The sequence below is a fragment of the Hyaena hyaena genome, unplaced genomic scaffold (genome assembly GCF_003009895.1).
Source record: "Hyaena hyaena isolate Hyena2069 unplaced genomic scaffold, ASM300989v1 scaffold_162, whole genome shotgun sequence".
Lineage (NCBI taxonomy): Eukaryota > Metazoa > Chordata > Mammalia > Carnivora > Hyaenidae > Hyaena > Hyaena hyaena.
In genome coordinates, this window is record NW_024080795.1 from 551,050 (window position 1) to 566,354 (window position 15,305).

The window sequence follows — 15,305 nt, forward strand, 5'->3', positions numbered from 1 at the left end:
CAACTATTTCCAGTCTAACAAGGAAAAGACAAATATGTATGATAGGAGACGGACCGCAGCATGCCTTAAGAGGTGGTAAGGAAGTGCAGGGGATGTTCCAGAGAGGAAGAGCTCAGCAACCCTAGTGAGTTTCAGGCCCCAGGTCTGCTAGCCAGTTCCAATTAGCATGACTGATAGATGCAGCCTGTTATTTCAAGGGCTACAAAAGGGAGTCATGTGACAAAACACTATCAACAATGCCTGAGGATATGGCATCCGATCTCGATCTCGTAATGTCTTACGAGGAACCACTGAACTACTTAAGAACCACCAGCACACTCTTACTAACACCCTTCCAGTCTTTCTTCAGGCTCTAGATCCTGCCTTCTGTACCTCATTCTCAGCAAAGGCCTTAACTTTCTGACTTATTTAGAGATGGGCCATCTAAGCTAAGTGACTTTATCTTGTACACCCATCCTTTGTTGCTTCCTTCAAGACTCCGAAAGAATTGCCCATCCAGCTTTTCAAAGCTAAGGCTGTGGTTTTAATCACATCTCCTTCATGGTCTAGAGGAACTGATTCTCTACTTATTCCCTACCTTCAAGGAATTCTCAGTCTAATAAGGATGAAAAACCGGTATTGCTAATGAGGAAGAAAACCAGAATTTCAGTACAATAGATGACATGCTATCATGGAATTACATACCCACGACGATGGATGGGCTCTGTCCAGCGGAGCAGGAAATACATCCGTGGGGAGGAAATGTTTTGAGTTGGATCTTGAAGGACAGGTCCAGGCCCAGAAAAATCTGGATTCCATCTTTGCGACTTTTCTCCATCTTCCTTCTTGACATCTCTGCTACATTTGACACTTTTGGCAGTTGACTTGTTCTTAAACCTTCACCTTCTTTGGCTCTTAACCGAGGACTCTGGACTCTGGCTCTCTGGCTGCTATTTCAGTTTCTCCTATAAGGGTTCCCTTCTTCTTTCTTACCTTATAATGCAGACGTTTCCCTAGTCTGAGCCTTAGACCTACTGCAGATCTATTGTCATTCCAGCCCAACAAGTCTCAAAATTTGGAAGTGAAAATTAGCTGGGAAGGTTGTTAAAAAATGCACATTTTCTTGGCACCACCCCTCCTCGAAGATTCTGAAGGGAGTTCAGGAATCTGCCTTCTTAAACTGCCCACATATTCTGATGCAGATCTATTGAGGACCACACATTAAGAAACTGCCTTCCACTCTATTTTGTAGAATTGAAACAAGTCTCTGACTTTATACCCTGTAAACAACCGCATAGCAACTGCATCTGCTCTGCTGAGATCACTCCTGTCCTTGGGCTCAATCACTAAATCCAGTGCAAGCAAATTCATCCATCCCAGCAACTAAAAAGTAATTCCTTTTCCCGTCTTCAGTGTTTCTGTGTAAGATACCTCTAGCATCTCTGCTCCTGCCTAAACCAAAGGCTAAATTCAACTCATGCCTATGACCTCCCTTCCAGCTATAATCAACACCAGTGGATCGTTCATTCATTCATCAAGCTCATATTGATTCCCTGTGACATGTTAGATAAAAATGGACACGGTCCATTTTGGTGTAGTGGCAGACAGACCTTAATCTTGATTACTTGTAATATAAACAAATGTAAAAGTACAATTGCGGCTTGTGCAAAAAGACCTAAGTGTTGCTTATATGTAACTGAAGTCTATTTGCACTTCGTATATTGGGTACATTTTACATTTTCTTACTTTTTTATTTTTAAAGTGGATGGATTCTGCATTTTATTTACTTTTTGAAAGGGAGAGACCGAGCAGAGGAGGGGCAGAGAGAGAGGGGAACAGAGGATCTGAAGCAGGCTCTGTACTGACAGGGTGAAGGCAAAGAGCCTGATGTGGGGCTTGAACTCACAAACTGCAAGACCATGACCTGGGCCGAAGTCAGATGCTCAACCAACTGAGCTACCCAGGTGCCTGGGATTCTGCATTTTACATGTTTTTGTGAAGGGGCGCCTGGCTGGCTCAGTCAGTGGAGCATGTGACTCTTGATCTCAGGGATATAATTTCGAGCCCCACATTGGGCATAGGGATTACTTAAAAACCTTTTAAAAAATAAATGCTCCTGTGGGGGAAACAAAGTGCTATTTATTTGTGTGAGACACTGCATAAGAGTCAGAAGACCTGTGTATGAGTTGCTGGCCTGCCACTAACTAGCAGAGTGACCTTGGACTATTCATTTAACTTCTCTGAGCCTTAGTTTACACATTAGTCAAATGAGATTGATATTACTTGCAAAGTTGTTATCGAACACAAGGACATAATGTTGTATGTGAATTTTCTTGCCTCAACAAATATGAAGGACAGTTATTTTTTTATGCATCCTTTGCTGTATCGCTGATTGATCTGCCTGCTAATGTTGGCTGCCTGAATTTGACCCCTATGCCATTCTACATAGTTTTTGTTGTTGTTTATTTAAAGTCCACTTAGTGTATTGATGAAGTTTTAGAACATCCTTTACTTTGTCCAGGCTACGGAGCTACTCTGGTGCCTAACTTAGGAGCTAAGAGCCTTGTTGGACTTACACATCTCCCCTTGTGAGGCAGTGTGATGTGGGGTATGGTACAGAAATGGCCCAGAAAACTAGCAACTGTGATAGAGGGAAATGCTTTAGAGGCACATGGACATCTCTAAGACATAATTTGTTTATTTGTTTGTTTGTTGTTTTTAAAGGTTTTGTTTTTTTAGTAATTTCTACACCCAACATGGAGTCCAAACCCACAACCCCAAGATCAAGAGTCACATGCTCCACGGACCTAGCCAGTGAGGCGCCCCTAAGACATCGTTTATTGGATATTAAACACAGAAGCTAAACTTAATATATTGATGGCAATATTGGAGAAGTAATTAAACTTTGTAGTGCTGATGCTTGCAAAATAGTAAGAGTTAACTGATTTCAGACCATGTACTAGGCGCCCTGGTAAGTTCTTTATGTGCATTATCTTATTTACTCTTTACAACAGCCCTGAGGGGCAGGGAATATTATTAGTCCCATTTTACAGAGGAAGAGACTGTTGAGCAATTAAGTAACTTGCCCAAGGTCACACGGCTAGAAAGAAGAACTATGTGTCAAGCCTGCATTTGTTTTGACTCCAGAAGCCAAACTCTTAATCACTAGGTAGCACTGCCTCCTATTTATTTGCTTATTTGTTTATTATCTGTCTCCATCAGGGCAGAGACTTTGTTTTGTCATGTTCACTAATCCATCCCCAGCTCATAGAACTCTGTGTCCAGCCTAGAGTAGATATTCAATAAATATTTAATAAGGGAGGACCACGGAGAACGGGAAATGGAAAGGAGTAGAAAATGGAGAATGGGGGAGAGAATATAATGAAGAATGGGGACAAGTACATTTGGGATGGAATGAAAATATCTCAAGGATTTGTTAATAATGCAGCAGCCCAAGCCCTACCACAGCGATTCTGGCATAGAAGTGAAATGGGGCCCAGCAACGATATTTTTAACAAGCTCCCCAGGTTAGGCTGCAATTCATGCAAAAGTCTGAGAACCACTGGCCTACCACCTTCGAGCTGAAAACGAAAAACACTCCCCTCCTGGGCATTTTGTCAGTTACATCTGCGTGCCTGAGAGCCTTCCTTCTTTCTGATCAATATCATTCTTAGGCATACATCTTGGTGAAGACACCTGCTTATAACTGGCTTTGCCTTTGGGTCCTGGGTGATCTTAAGCATCTTTGCTCTTTTTGGCCCTCCTGGCTATTAGTTATATAACATGATCAGAAACTTCTACACTCATCTCAAATAGAATAATAATAAGTCTAAAAGCTAAAAGAATTGTATATGAATAAGATTTGTGGGAGTTAATATTCACAATGAGACGTAACTATACTGGGAGGCAAAAACCCAAATGGCCTAGACACAAATCCTGATTTCAGATTAACTTCTTAGTGCCTTCCTTTCCTCATCTATAAACTGAGAATGATGGAAGTACCTTTATCAAGGAGTTTTTGTTTTTGTTTTTGTTTTTGTTTTTGAGGATTGCATGATCACATAACCCACATAAAGCACTTAGCACAGTTCCGGGCCCTCAGAGCTCAATAAATATTAACTACAAGAGCTAGTTTCATAGGTGACAGTATGCAATACGTTTTATCTTACACCAGTTAAGAGTAGTTTATCATGATCTCCAGTTTTTCTTTCTTTTTAAAAATTTTGTTATTTTAAGTTTATTTATTTATTTTAGAGACAGAGACAAACATGACTGGGGGAGACGCACACACACACACACACACACACACACACACACACAGAATGAGAGAGAGAAAGAGGAGAGAGAATCCCAAGCAGGCTTCACACTGTAAGTGCAGAGCCCGATGTGGGGCTGGAACTCACAAAACCAGGAGATCATAACCTGAGCTGAAACCGAGAGTTGGTTTTTCTGATGAGAGAAATAGAGAGACAAAAGGCTTTTTTTTTTTTTTAATTTCAATAAGCTTGTCTTTATTTGTTTGTCTTTATTTATTTGAAGTCGAGTCGATGCACAATGTTACATTAGATTCAGGTGCATGACCTAGTGATTTGACAAATCTATACATTATGCTGTGTTCCCTGCAAGCGTAGCTCCCATCTGTCACCATATAACCCTATTGCAATACCACTGACTACATTCCCTACGCTGTACCTTCCATCCTTGTGACTTATTCATTCCATAACTAGAAGCCTGTACCTCCCACCCCTCTTCACCCATGTTGCCCATCCCCCCAACCCCCTCTCCCCTGGCAATACCAGTTTGTTCTCTATATTTATGGGTCTGTTTTTGCTTTGTTTGTTTTGTTTTTTTTTTTAGATTCCACATATACGTGAAATCATATGCTATTTGTCTTTCTCTGTCTGACTTATTTCACTCAGCATAATACCCTCTGGGTCCATCCTCTTTTTCTTTATTCATGCTGTTCTTGCTCCCAAAATTCCTTTACAACTCCTTTTGAACTAGCTAGGACCTAGCAGCCTTCAAGATGCCATTCAGGTGTCAGCCCTTAGCTTCCCAGAAGCTTTACTCCCCCTTCGATTGGATAAAGCTCACCTCCAGTGCTTCCACAGCATCCTGGCCAGACCTCTAGCTCATCATTCACCACATTATATTGAAATTATATGTACTTCTGGCTCTCCCATGACAGACCAAGCTCTTTGGGAGAAGAGACCATGCATTATTCTTTTTTATATCCCAGGCACCGAGCACAGTGCCTGCCCGGTAAGTATTTGCTGAACTTTCTCAAAGGGCTGACCAGGGAACCAACGGTTCCTACTTTTGGAAGACTTTTCTATCTGAGATTGCCCTCTCTTGTCCTCTGGGCCTTGGCCCCTGAACCTCTCTGTTTTACTTGGTGTCATGCAATGCAATTTAGCAGTTAATCATATACTATATGCCATATATTATTCTCTAATTGCTTCATATGTTAATGTGCCACTTCTTCCCTCTCCCGTCAAGCATTGGGAAGAAAAGATTATGAATTGGAAGTGAATCATACAGCTGTAAGCCACACCCAGTTGTCAGTCAACTCTGCTCATTGAATGCCCAGGGCATTCCTCCTATTAATCACCAGAGGCAGATGCAGATGAAAAAGGAGCACCACTTACCATAAAGGCCTAGAACGGTACCTTCACATAGTAGGCACTCAGTTAATATTTGTTGAATAAATGAATGCCTTAGTGAAAAACAGTAGTATACTTGGTTAGGCTAGAAATCAGGAGGCCTGGCTTCTTATCAGATCTCTATCACTTCATTTTGAACTTAAAAAGTCACTTCATCTTTCTGGGACACATTTTTATATTCTGAAAAACATGACAGAATCAGACTAGATGACCTTTAACGTCTCTTCCAATTTTAATATGTAATTCTTCCTGCCAATCGTCTGATAATTCCTCAAGAGTAAGCACAGTCGATATCTCATAACTTCTCCATAGCACCGAGCACAGGGCTAAGCACACAAGACTTGATAAATACTTAAAAAGTTAGAGCCATCATCCTCCGTAGTCACCCTTAAGCAGAATTAACAACAATCAAAAGAAAAAGGCACGGAGCGCCTGAGTGACTCAGTCGGTTAAGCAACTGACTTTGGCTCAGGTCATGTTCTCACGGTTTGTGAGTTTGAGCCCCGTGTCCGGTTCACGGCAATCAGCACAGAGCCCACTTTGGATCTTCTGTCCACCCCCCTCTCTTCCCACCCTAGACTCTCATGTGCTCTCTGTCTCAAAAATAAATAAACATTTAAAAAATTAAAAGAGGGGCACCTGGGTGGCTTAGTCGGTTAAGCGTCCGACTTTCGCTTAGGTCATGATCTCGCGGTTCGTGGGTTCGAGCCCCGCGTCGGGCTCTGTGCTGGCTGCCGGCTCAGAGTCTGGAGCCTGTTTCAGTCTGTGACTCCCTCTCTCTCTGAACCTCCCCTGCTCACGCTGTCTCTCTCTCTCTATCTCCTAGAAATAAATAAAAACATTTAAAAAATAAATAAATAAATAAATAAAAAATTAAAAGAAAAAAAAGCATAAGCAATGGACATGAAACATACCTCATCTCTAAAATAAGACCTAAAAGAAAAGTAGGAGAAAACCTGGAAATCTATTTGACGCATTTCAAAATCTTTAAGTCTTATGATTTGAAATCCTAACTTACGTGTCAGTTGCCAATCAAGCAGTTTCATTAATCCCCGTGAAACCTTGAGTGCAGTGAGAACACAACTGCAGCCTGATCTTAAGCCTAAATCTCCCTTGCAATCAATCATATTGGTTACCATCCACTGACGGGATAACACATTTCTCTCTCTCTCTAGCCAACATCTCTCCTCTGAATTCTAGGACTGTATAGTCAAATAGGCAGTTGAACTTTGAGATCTCAAAGACATCTCAAAGGCATCTCAAACTTAGTATGGTCTGAAACAGAACTCATGATCTTTCCCTGTAAACCTGGTATGGGTCCACTGTTTGCTAACTCATTGAGTGGCACCTCCATTCATCCAGTTCTGCAAGCCAGAGATCAAGGAGTCATCCTTGATATGCCCCTCCATTCCGCGCCCCCCCACCACTCATCTCCTCTCTATCACTAATCGTGGCAATTTCGTCTCCAAATCATCTCTAAAATCAGTCCACTTTTCCTTATCTCCACCATCTCTCCCAGCTGTAATCTGGAGCACTCTGCTAGCTTCCTGATTTGCCTATCTGATTCAATTTCCCTTCCTCCAATCTAGTCTCCGCACTCCTGCAAATGCCATTAATTCATTTATTTATCAAAAGATATTTACTGCAAAAATATTTACCTACAATGTGCCATGCACTGGGCACACAACAGTGAACAAAACAAAGATCCTATTGCCACGGAGTTTACATTTTAGTAAGAGAAAGACACACTAAAAATAATATGTAAACTCCACGGTGTGGGAGCTTTACTTCTGGCATGATGAATGGAGGAGGATAATGAATCTTCTCCCTAAAGCAACTATAAGGCTGAACAAAGCTGTCAAAAACAACCCTTTCAGTTCTCTGAAAAGTTACCAAAGGTATAACAGAGTGACCAATCATCCCAATTTCCTTGGCTCTGTCCCCGTGATGGCACTGAGAGTCCTGTATCCGGGAAACTCTACCCCAGGGTGTGAAAAATCCATTTTCAGCTCCTGTTTGGGGGGAGGTACCAAACCCAAACTGTGGCTCCAAAAATGGGAGTTGAAAGCAACACTCTTTCTCGTGTCAAAAGGACATGACATAGATGATCCATAGTCACTGCCACCATTTTCAACCCTGACCACTGATGTTGGCAACCGTGATGTGCGTTTCCCAATAATGCATCACCCATTGTTGCATCACTGGCAGGGAGGCAACCCAGGTTTGCAACTTAAGTGCACCGCAGTCATGAGTTGTAACATTCTATGTTTGCCTGCCTGTGGATTAACTCGGATTTACTCTTGCGACTGGTATCGAGATGGTGCTACTTTACGTTTTAATATTATGAACATTATACATGCGTTCCAGGTGTCCGGAAAGAAAAAAATGGAAAACAATCACAATATCAACTCCATCTTGACCAGAAACCACCAAAAAGGAAAGCTAAGTGGCTGTTATTTTGATGACAGATGGAAGGACACATACAACTGGAAGAGAGGTAAACAACCAAAACATAGCATGCTGAAAACTAAGCTGAAAAGAATTTGGGACTGGGCATGGGGGACAGCAGAATGTGAAAGCCCATATGGAGAGCGAATCTCACAAGTTCTGGATGAGACAGACAAGCCTTCCAAATCAATCAAAAACTTTTAGTCTTCCCAAAAGACACTAACGTTCAGTCAAAATTGGTGGCCACTGATTGAGTTTGGCATATCGCACGAACAAACACACGTTATTGCATCACTCTCTTGATTGCTCTTTCAAAAATTAAATTTCCTGATGCAGAGGTCACAACTAAAATCTCCTGTAGATGAACAAAAGAGGAAATTTTGGTACGAGATGCATTGGCCCCTAACAGCACAAGGCTGAGTCTGTCAAATCTCACCGATGATTATGTTTTTACAGTATACCAGGTGATGTGTGATCTCACCGCAACTAAAAATGCTCCTCCTAGCTTTTAGATACTTTGATTTGAAAAACAATTTCAAATCATCTTCTTGATTTCTGTGAAGATCATGGTGAAGCTGCAGAAAACATAAAACAAAAGATTGTTGATATCTTGTCTAATTTTGCTCATCTGTCTACATATTCAGCAGACAGTGCCAATGTAAATTTTAGAAATCAGAAGGCTTTAGAACTCAAAATAAAATGTCACCAGAAAAGGGCAGTCAAATTAAACAGTACTTTCTCAATTTCTTACGAAAACTAACTTATTTGGAATCCAATTTGATTTCACAATGTCAAGTTTCCACTGTGCTTTAAAACCATTTTTCCCTGAGAAAAAGAATGCTCTAATGATGACATCCAGTATGCTTCATGGTGTTTAAAACTTACAGATGTTTCTGGGGCGCCTGGCTGGCTCAGTGGGGTAGAACATCCGAGTCTTGATCTCAGGGTCAGGGGTTCAAGCCCCACGGTGGGCACAGAGCCTACTTAAAAACAAAAATGATGGACATTTACAACATGAATAGCCTATACGACAAATTCATAGATGCAAAGGACCTGATTGGCAAACTGCTGTTCTACCAAAAGTAGCTTGAAGATACAAAGTGAATGTACATTTTTGGAGAACTAGAAACTAATTCCTACAAATGCAAAAACCTGATGTTTTTACTTAGCAAAACCTATGTATTCCAGGCTCAACACTTTTGTTCAGAGGATATTTTAGCTCCTCCATTTAAGTCTTTAATCAATTTTGAATTAATTTTTGTCTATCGTGGGAGGTGGTGATCCAAATTCGTTCTTTTGCATGTAGGTATCCAGTTGTCTCAGCACCATTTGTTGAAAGCAGCATTCTTTCCCCTGCTGAATTGTCTTGGCGCCCTTGTTGCAAATCAATTGACCATGAATGTGAGAGTCTATTTCTGATGCTTTCCATCGCTCAGTGAGTTTATCCGTCTGCCAGAACCACACTCTCTTGGTTATTACAGCTTTGAAGTAAGTCTCGAAATTAGGAAATGTGAATCCTCCAATTTTGATCCTCTTTCTTCAATGCTGTTTTGAGATCCAGGGTCCTCTGAATTTACAGCTGAGTTTCAGGATCAGCTTATAAAATTCTTCAACAAAGCCACCTGGGGTTTTGACAGAGGATTGTTGAATCCTTGCTGAATTTGTACATCAATTTGGGGAGTGTTGCTATCAGAAAAATACTAACTCTTCTCTGATCTATGAACATGGGATGATTTTTAATCTTTTAGAGTTTTAATTTCTTTCAACAATATTTTGTAGTTTTTGCTGGACAACTCAGCACTTCTATGTTAAACTTATTACAAAGTATTTTATTCTTTTTTAAAAATATTTTTTATTTATTTCTGAGAGAGAGAGAGAGAGAGAGACAGCGTGATCAGGGGAGGGTCAGAGAGAGAGGGAGACACAGAATCTGAAGCAGGCTCCAGGCTCTGCTCCAGCTGTCAGCACAGAGCCCAACGTGGGGCTCGAACCCACGAACCACAAGATCATGACCTGAGCTGAAGTGGGATGCTTAACCGACTGAGCCACCCAGGAGCCCTCGAAGTATTTTATTCTTGATGCTGTTGTAAATGGAATAATTTTCTTAATTTCATTAAAATTTTTTTTATTTTAATGTTTTTTATTTATTTCTGAGAGAGAGAGAGAGAGAGAGAGACAGTGTGAGCAGGGGAGGGTCAGAGAGAGAGAGAGGTACAGAATCTGAAACAGGCTCCGGGCTCTGAGCTAGCTGTCAGCACAGAGCCCAATGCGGGGCTCGAACCCACGAACCTGAGCCGAAGTCAGACATTTAACCGACTGAGCCACCCAGGCGCCCCTTAATTTCATTTTTGATGTGTTCCGTGTCAGTGTATAGAAATACAGATGATCTGGGGCGCCTGGGTGGCTTATATATATATATATATATAAGATCAGGTTATCTGCAAATAGAGATCGTTTTATTAATTTCCTTATTTCCAGTCTGGATGCCTTTTATTTTTTCTTCCCAAAGCCTTGGTTAGAACTGCCAGTACCGTGTTGAATAAAAGAGATGTGATCTGAGGGTGAAAACTTGCAATTAGTAGCTAAATGAGTTCTGGAGATTTAATGCACAGTAAAGTCAATACAGACAATAATATCGTATTATAATCATTAAGCTTTCTAAGGAGACTAGGTCTTAATTATTCCCACCACAAAAGAGAAATGATCATTATGTGAGGTAAAAGAGGTGCTAACTATGACCACAGTGGCAATCATGTTACAATATATGAATGTATCAAATCAACATTTTATACATCTGAAATGAATACAATGTTATATGTCAAATATGTGTCAATTTCAAAACAAGTTGAATAGAAATGACAAGGGCAGGGATCCAGGTTTCATTCCTCATTCGGAGGGGAAGCTTAAATCTTTCACCATTAAGTATAATGCCAGTTGTGGGTTTTTCACAGATGTCCTTCGTCAGGTTGAGAAAGATGCCTTTAATTCTTAGTTTGTTGAGTGTTTTCATCATTCAGGGATGTGAATTTTGTCAAGTACTTTTTCTGCATCTATTCAGATGAATATGTGAGCTTTGTTTTTTATTCTATTGATACGATCTATTACATTGATTGAGTTTTGGATGTTAAAACAACCTTGTAACCCTGAAATGAATTTCACTTGGTCATGGTGTATAATCTCTTTTATATGTTGCTGGACTGGGTTTGCCACTATTTTGTTGAGGATGTCTGTTTCTAGTTTTATAAGTTATTCATCTTTAGTTTGCTTTACTTGCTATATTTTTGTCTGATCTCGGTGTCAGAGTAATACTGGCCTCATAGCATGAATTAGAAAGCGTTCCCTCTTCTATGTTTTGGAAAAGCTTGTGAAAGATTACTATTATTTCTTTTTAAAATATTTTTGTAGAACTCATCAGTGAAGGCTTTTCATCCTAAGCCTTTCTCTGTGAGTAGTTTTTAAATTACTAATTCAATTTCTTCTTAATACAGGTCTATTCAGATTTTTCTATTTCCTCTTGTGTCAGTTATAGTAGTCTGGCTTTTTAAATTTTTATTTATTTGTTTGTTTTTAAAGTAGGGCTCCATGCCCAACGTGGGGCTCGAAGTCACAACCCTGATATCAACAGTCGCACACTCCTTTAACTGAGCCAGCCAGGTGCCCTGGTTATGGTACTTTGTGTCTTTCTAGTAATTTGTCCATTTTATGTAAGTTATCTAATTTGTTGACACACAATTGTTCATAATATACACTTAGAATCCTTTTTATTTCTGCACGTTTGGTAGTAATGTCCTCTCTTTCAATTCTGTTTTCAGGAAATTGAATCTTCTCCCTTTTTTTTTTTTTTTTTTTTTTTGATTTTTGGTCAACCTAGCTAAATGTCCTTCAGGATTTTTTTTTTCCTAAATCTTTTTTTTTTAATTTTTTTAGTGTTTATTTATTTCTAGGAGAGAGAGAGACAGCGTGAGCAGGGGAGGGTCAGAGAGAGAGGGAGTCACAGACTGAAACAGGCTCCAGGCTCTGAGCTGGCAGTCAGCACAGAGCCCGACGCGGGGCTCGAACCCACGAACCGCGAGATCATGACCTAAGCGAAAGTCGGACGCTTAACCGACTAAGCCACCCAGGCGCCCCTCCTAAATCTTTTCAAAGAGCCTACTTTTGATTTCATTGATTTTTCTCTATTCTTTTTTATTCTCTAATTCATTAATTTTTGCTCTAATCTTTATAATTTCCTCCTAATTGCTGTGGGCTTAGTTTGTTCTTCTTTTCTAGTCTCCAAAGGTGGGAGGTTAGGTTATTGGTTTGAATCTTTCTTCTTTTTTCATGTAAGTGTTTACAGCTGTAAATTTTCCTCTAAACACTACATTAGCTGCATCCCATAAATTTTGGTATGTTGTGTTTACATGTTTATTCATCCTGAAGCCTTCTGTAATTTCTCTTTTGGTATCTTCATTGGCCCATTGTTTAAGAATGTGTTGTTTAAGGGGCCCCTGGGTGGCTCAGTCAGTTAAGCATCCGACTTTGGCCATGATCTCACGGTTCGTGGGTCCGAGCCCCGCATCGGGCTCTGTGCTGACAGCTAGCTCAGAGCCTGAAGCCTCCTTCTGATTCTGTGTCCCCCTGTCTCTCTGACCCTCCCCTGTTCACGCTGAGTTTCTCTCTCTCTCTCTCAGAAATAAATAAAACATTAAAAAGATTAAAAAAAAAAAAAAAAGAATGTGTTGTTTGGGGCGCCTGGCTGGCTCAGTCAAAGGAGACTGTGACTCTTGATCTCAGAGTTGTGAATTTGAGCCTCATAATGGGTGTAGAGATTACTTAAATAAATAATTTTTAAATAAATAAGTATATTTTAAAAAATAATGTGTTGTTTAGGGGCGCCTGGGTGGCTCAGTTGGTTAAGTGTCCGACATCAGCTCAGGTCATGATCTCCACATCATGCAAAGTTCGAGTCCCGCATCAGGCTCTGTGCTGTCAGCTCAGAGCCTGGAGCCTGTTTTGGATTTTGTGCCTCCCTCTCTCTCTGCCCCTCCCCTGTTCACCCTCTGTCTCTCTCTCTCTCAAATATAAACATTAAAAAACTTTTTAAAAATAGTGTGTTGTTTAATTTCCATACATTTGTGAGTTTCCTGATTCTTTTCTTGTCATTCATTTCTAATTTCACTTTATTGTGATCAGAGAACAGGCTTTGTATGGTTTCAATCCTTTTAAGTGTATTGAAGTTTGTTTTATTGCCTAATAGATGTTCTATCCTGAAGAATGTTCCATGTGCACTTGAGAAGAATGTGCATTCTGCCTTGTTTCGTGCAAGTGTTTTATATACATATCTGTTAGCTTTAGTTGGTTTATAGTGCGATTCAAGATTTCTATTTCCTTATGATCTTCTGCCTAGTTTTTCTATCAATTGTTATAATTGAGGTATTGAAGCCTTTGACTGTTGTTGAATTGTCTAATTTCTCTTTTCACTTATGTCAGTTTTTACTTCCTGTATTTGGGGCTCTCTAGGGGTATGTGTGTTAATACTTGGTATATGATCTTGGTGTATTGACTCTTTTATCAATATAAAATGTCCTTCTTAGTGTCTAGTACTAATTTTTGCCTTGGTGACTATTTTATCTGATATTAGCGGAGTCACTCCAGCTCTCTTATAGTTGCTAATTGCGTGATATGTATTTTTCCATCCTTTGACTTTTAATCTATTTGTATCTTTAAATATAAACTATGACTCCTCCTGTAGGCAACATATAGTTGGACCTTGTTTTCTCTTGTCCAGTCTCACATTCTCTGCCTCTTGATTATTGGATTGTTTAATCCATTCACTTTATTTTTCTTTTTTTAAGTAGGCTCTAGCCCCAACATGAGGCTCGAACTCACGACCCCGAGATCAAGAGTCACACGCTCTACTGACTGAGCCAGCCAGGCATCCCTAATCCATTCACCTTAACTTTCTATAGTTGGATTTACATTGTTACATCTTTTTCGTTTTCTATAAAATCTCATACCTTTTATATTCCTCTATTTCTCCTTTACTACTGTCTTTTGCATTGAATGACTTTTTTTAGGATAGCAATTTAATGCTTTATATAAAGATTTTTTATTTCGGTTTTTTAGCGATTTTCTTTGTGATTGCTCTGGGGTTGCTCATACACATCCAAACTTACCAGAATCCTCCTCACACGTACACTGACTTAATTTCAGCAACATATGGAAGTACTCCTATATAGCTCTATTCCCTCTTGCCCATTATGTGTTTAACTGTTATACATGTTACATTTATATATGTTACAAATCCAAGCATATAATGTTATAATCATTACTGCCTATACTTTTATATCTATTAAATAAGCTGAGAAAAGAAAAGACCAAGTATATATTGATAGTTTGTTATATTTGCCTTTTTACTTATCATTCCTAGTTGTCTTCATTTATTCTGTGGATTGGAGTCAACGATTGGTGTCATTTCCTTACTGCAATACAATGTGATCCCCCCTTTAACGTGTTTTGTGTTCCTGTTGTCAAATATGTGACATTTGTATAGGTTGTGGGCACAATGATACCATTACACACGTATTGTTTAAGACACTGGCTTTTTAAAAAAATCTTATTTTTAATAATGTTTTTTATTTCTTTTAGCAAGAGAGAGAGAGAAAGAATGCATGGGGGAGGGGCAGAGAGAGGGAGACAGAGGATCCAAGGTGGGTTCCCCGCTGCTGGCACAGAGCCCAATGTGGGACCTGAACTTATGAACCGTGAGATCATGACCTGAACTGAAGTCAGATGCCTAAATGACTGAGCCATCCAGGTACCCCGATACACTGGCTTTTTAAATTAAGAGCAGAAGAGAGATGCAATATAGATATGTATGTATTTTATAGTTATGTAATTACCTTTACTGGCGCTCTTTACTTTTTCATGTAGATTTGAGTTACCATCTGGGGTCACTTGCTTTCACCCCCAAAGAACTCTCTTTAGTATTTCTTATAAAGTGGGCCTGAGAGGGGCACTCGGCTGGCTCTTGATCTCGGGCTTGTGAGTTGGAGCCCCACACTAGGTGTAGAGATTATTTAATAATAGCACCTTTAAAAAATGATAATAATAAAGCTGGGCTTACTAGTCTATATCTTAGGTCATAAAACAACCTTAAGAAACAAGAGAGAAATGAAATTTTCTCTGACCATATGGAATTAAACTAGAAATCAATTCTAGACAGGTAAGAGCAAC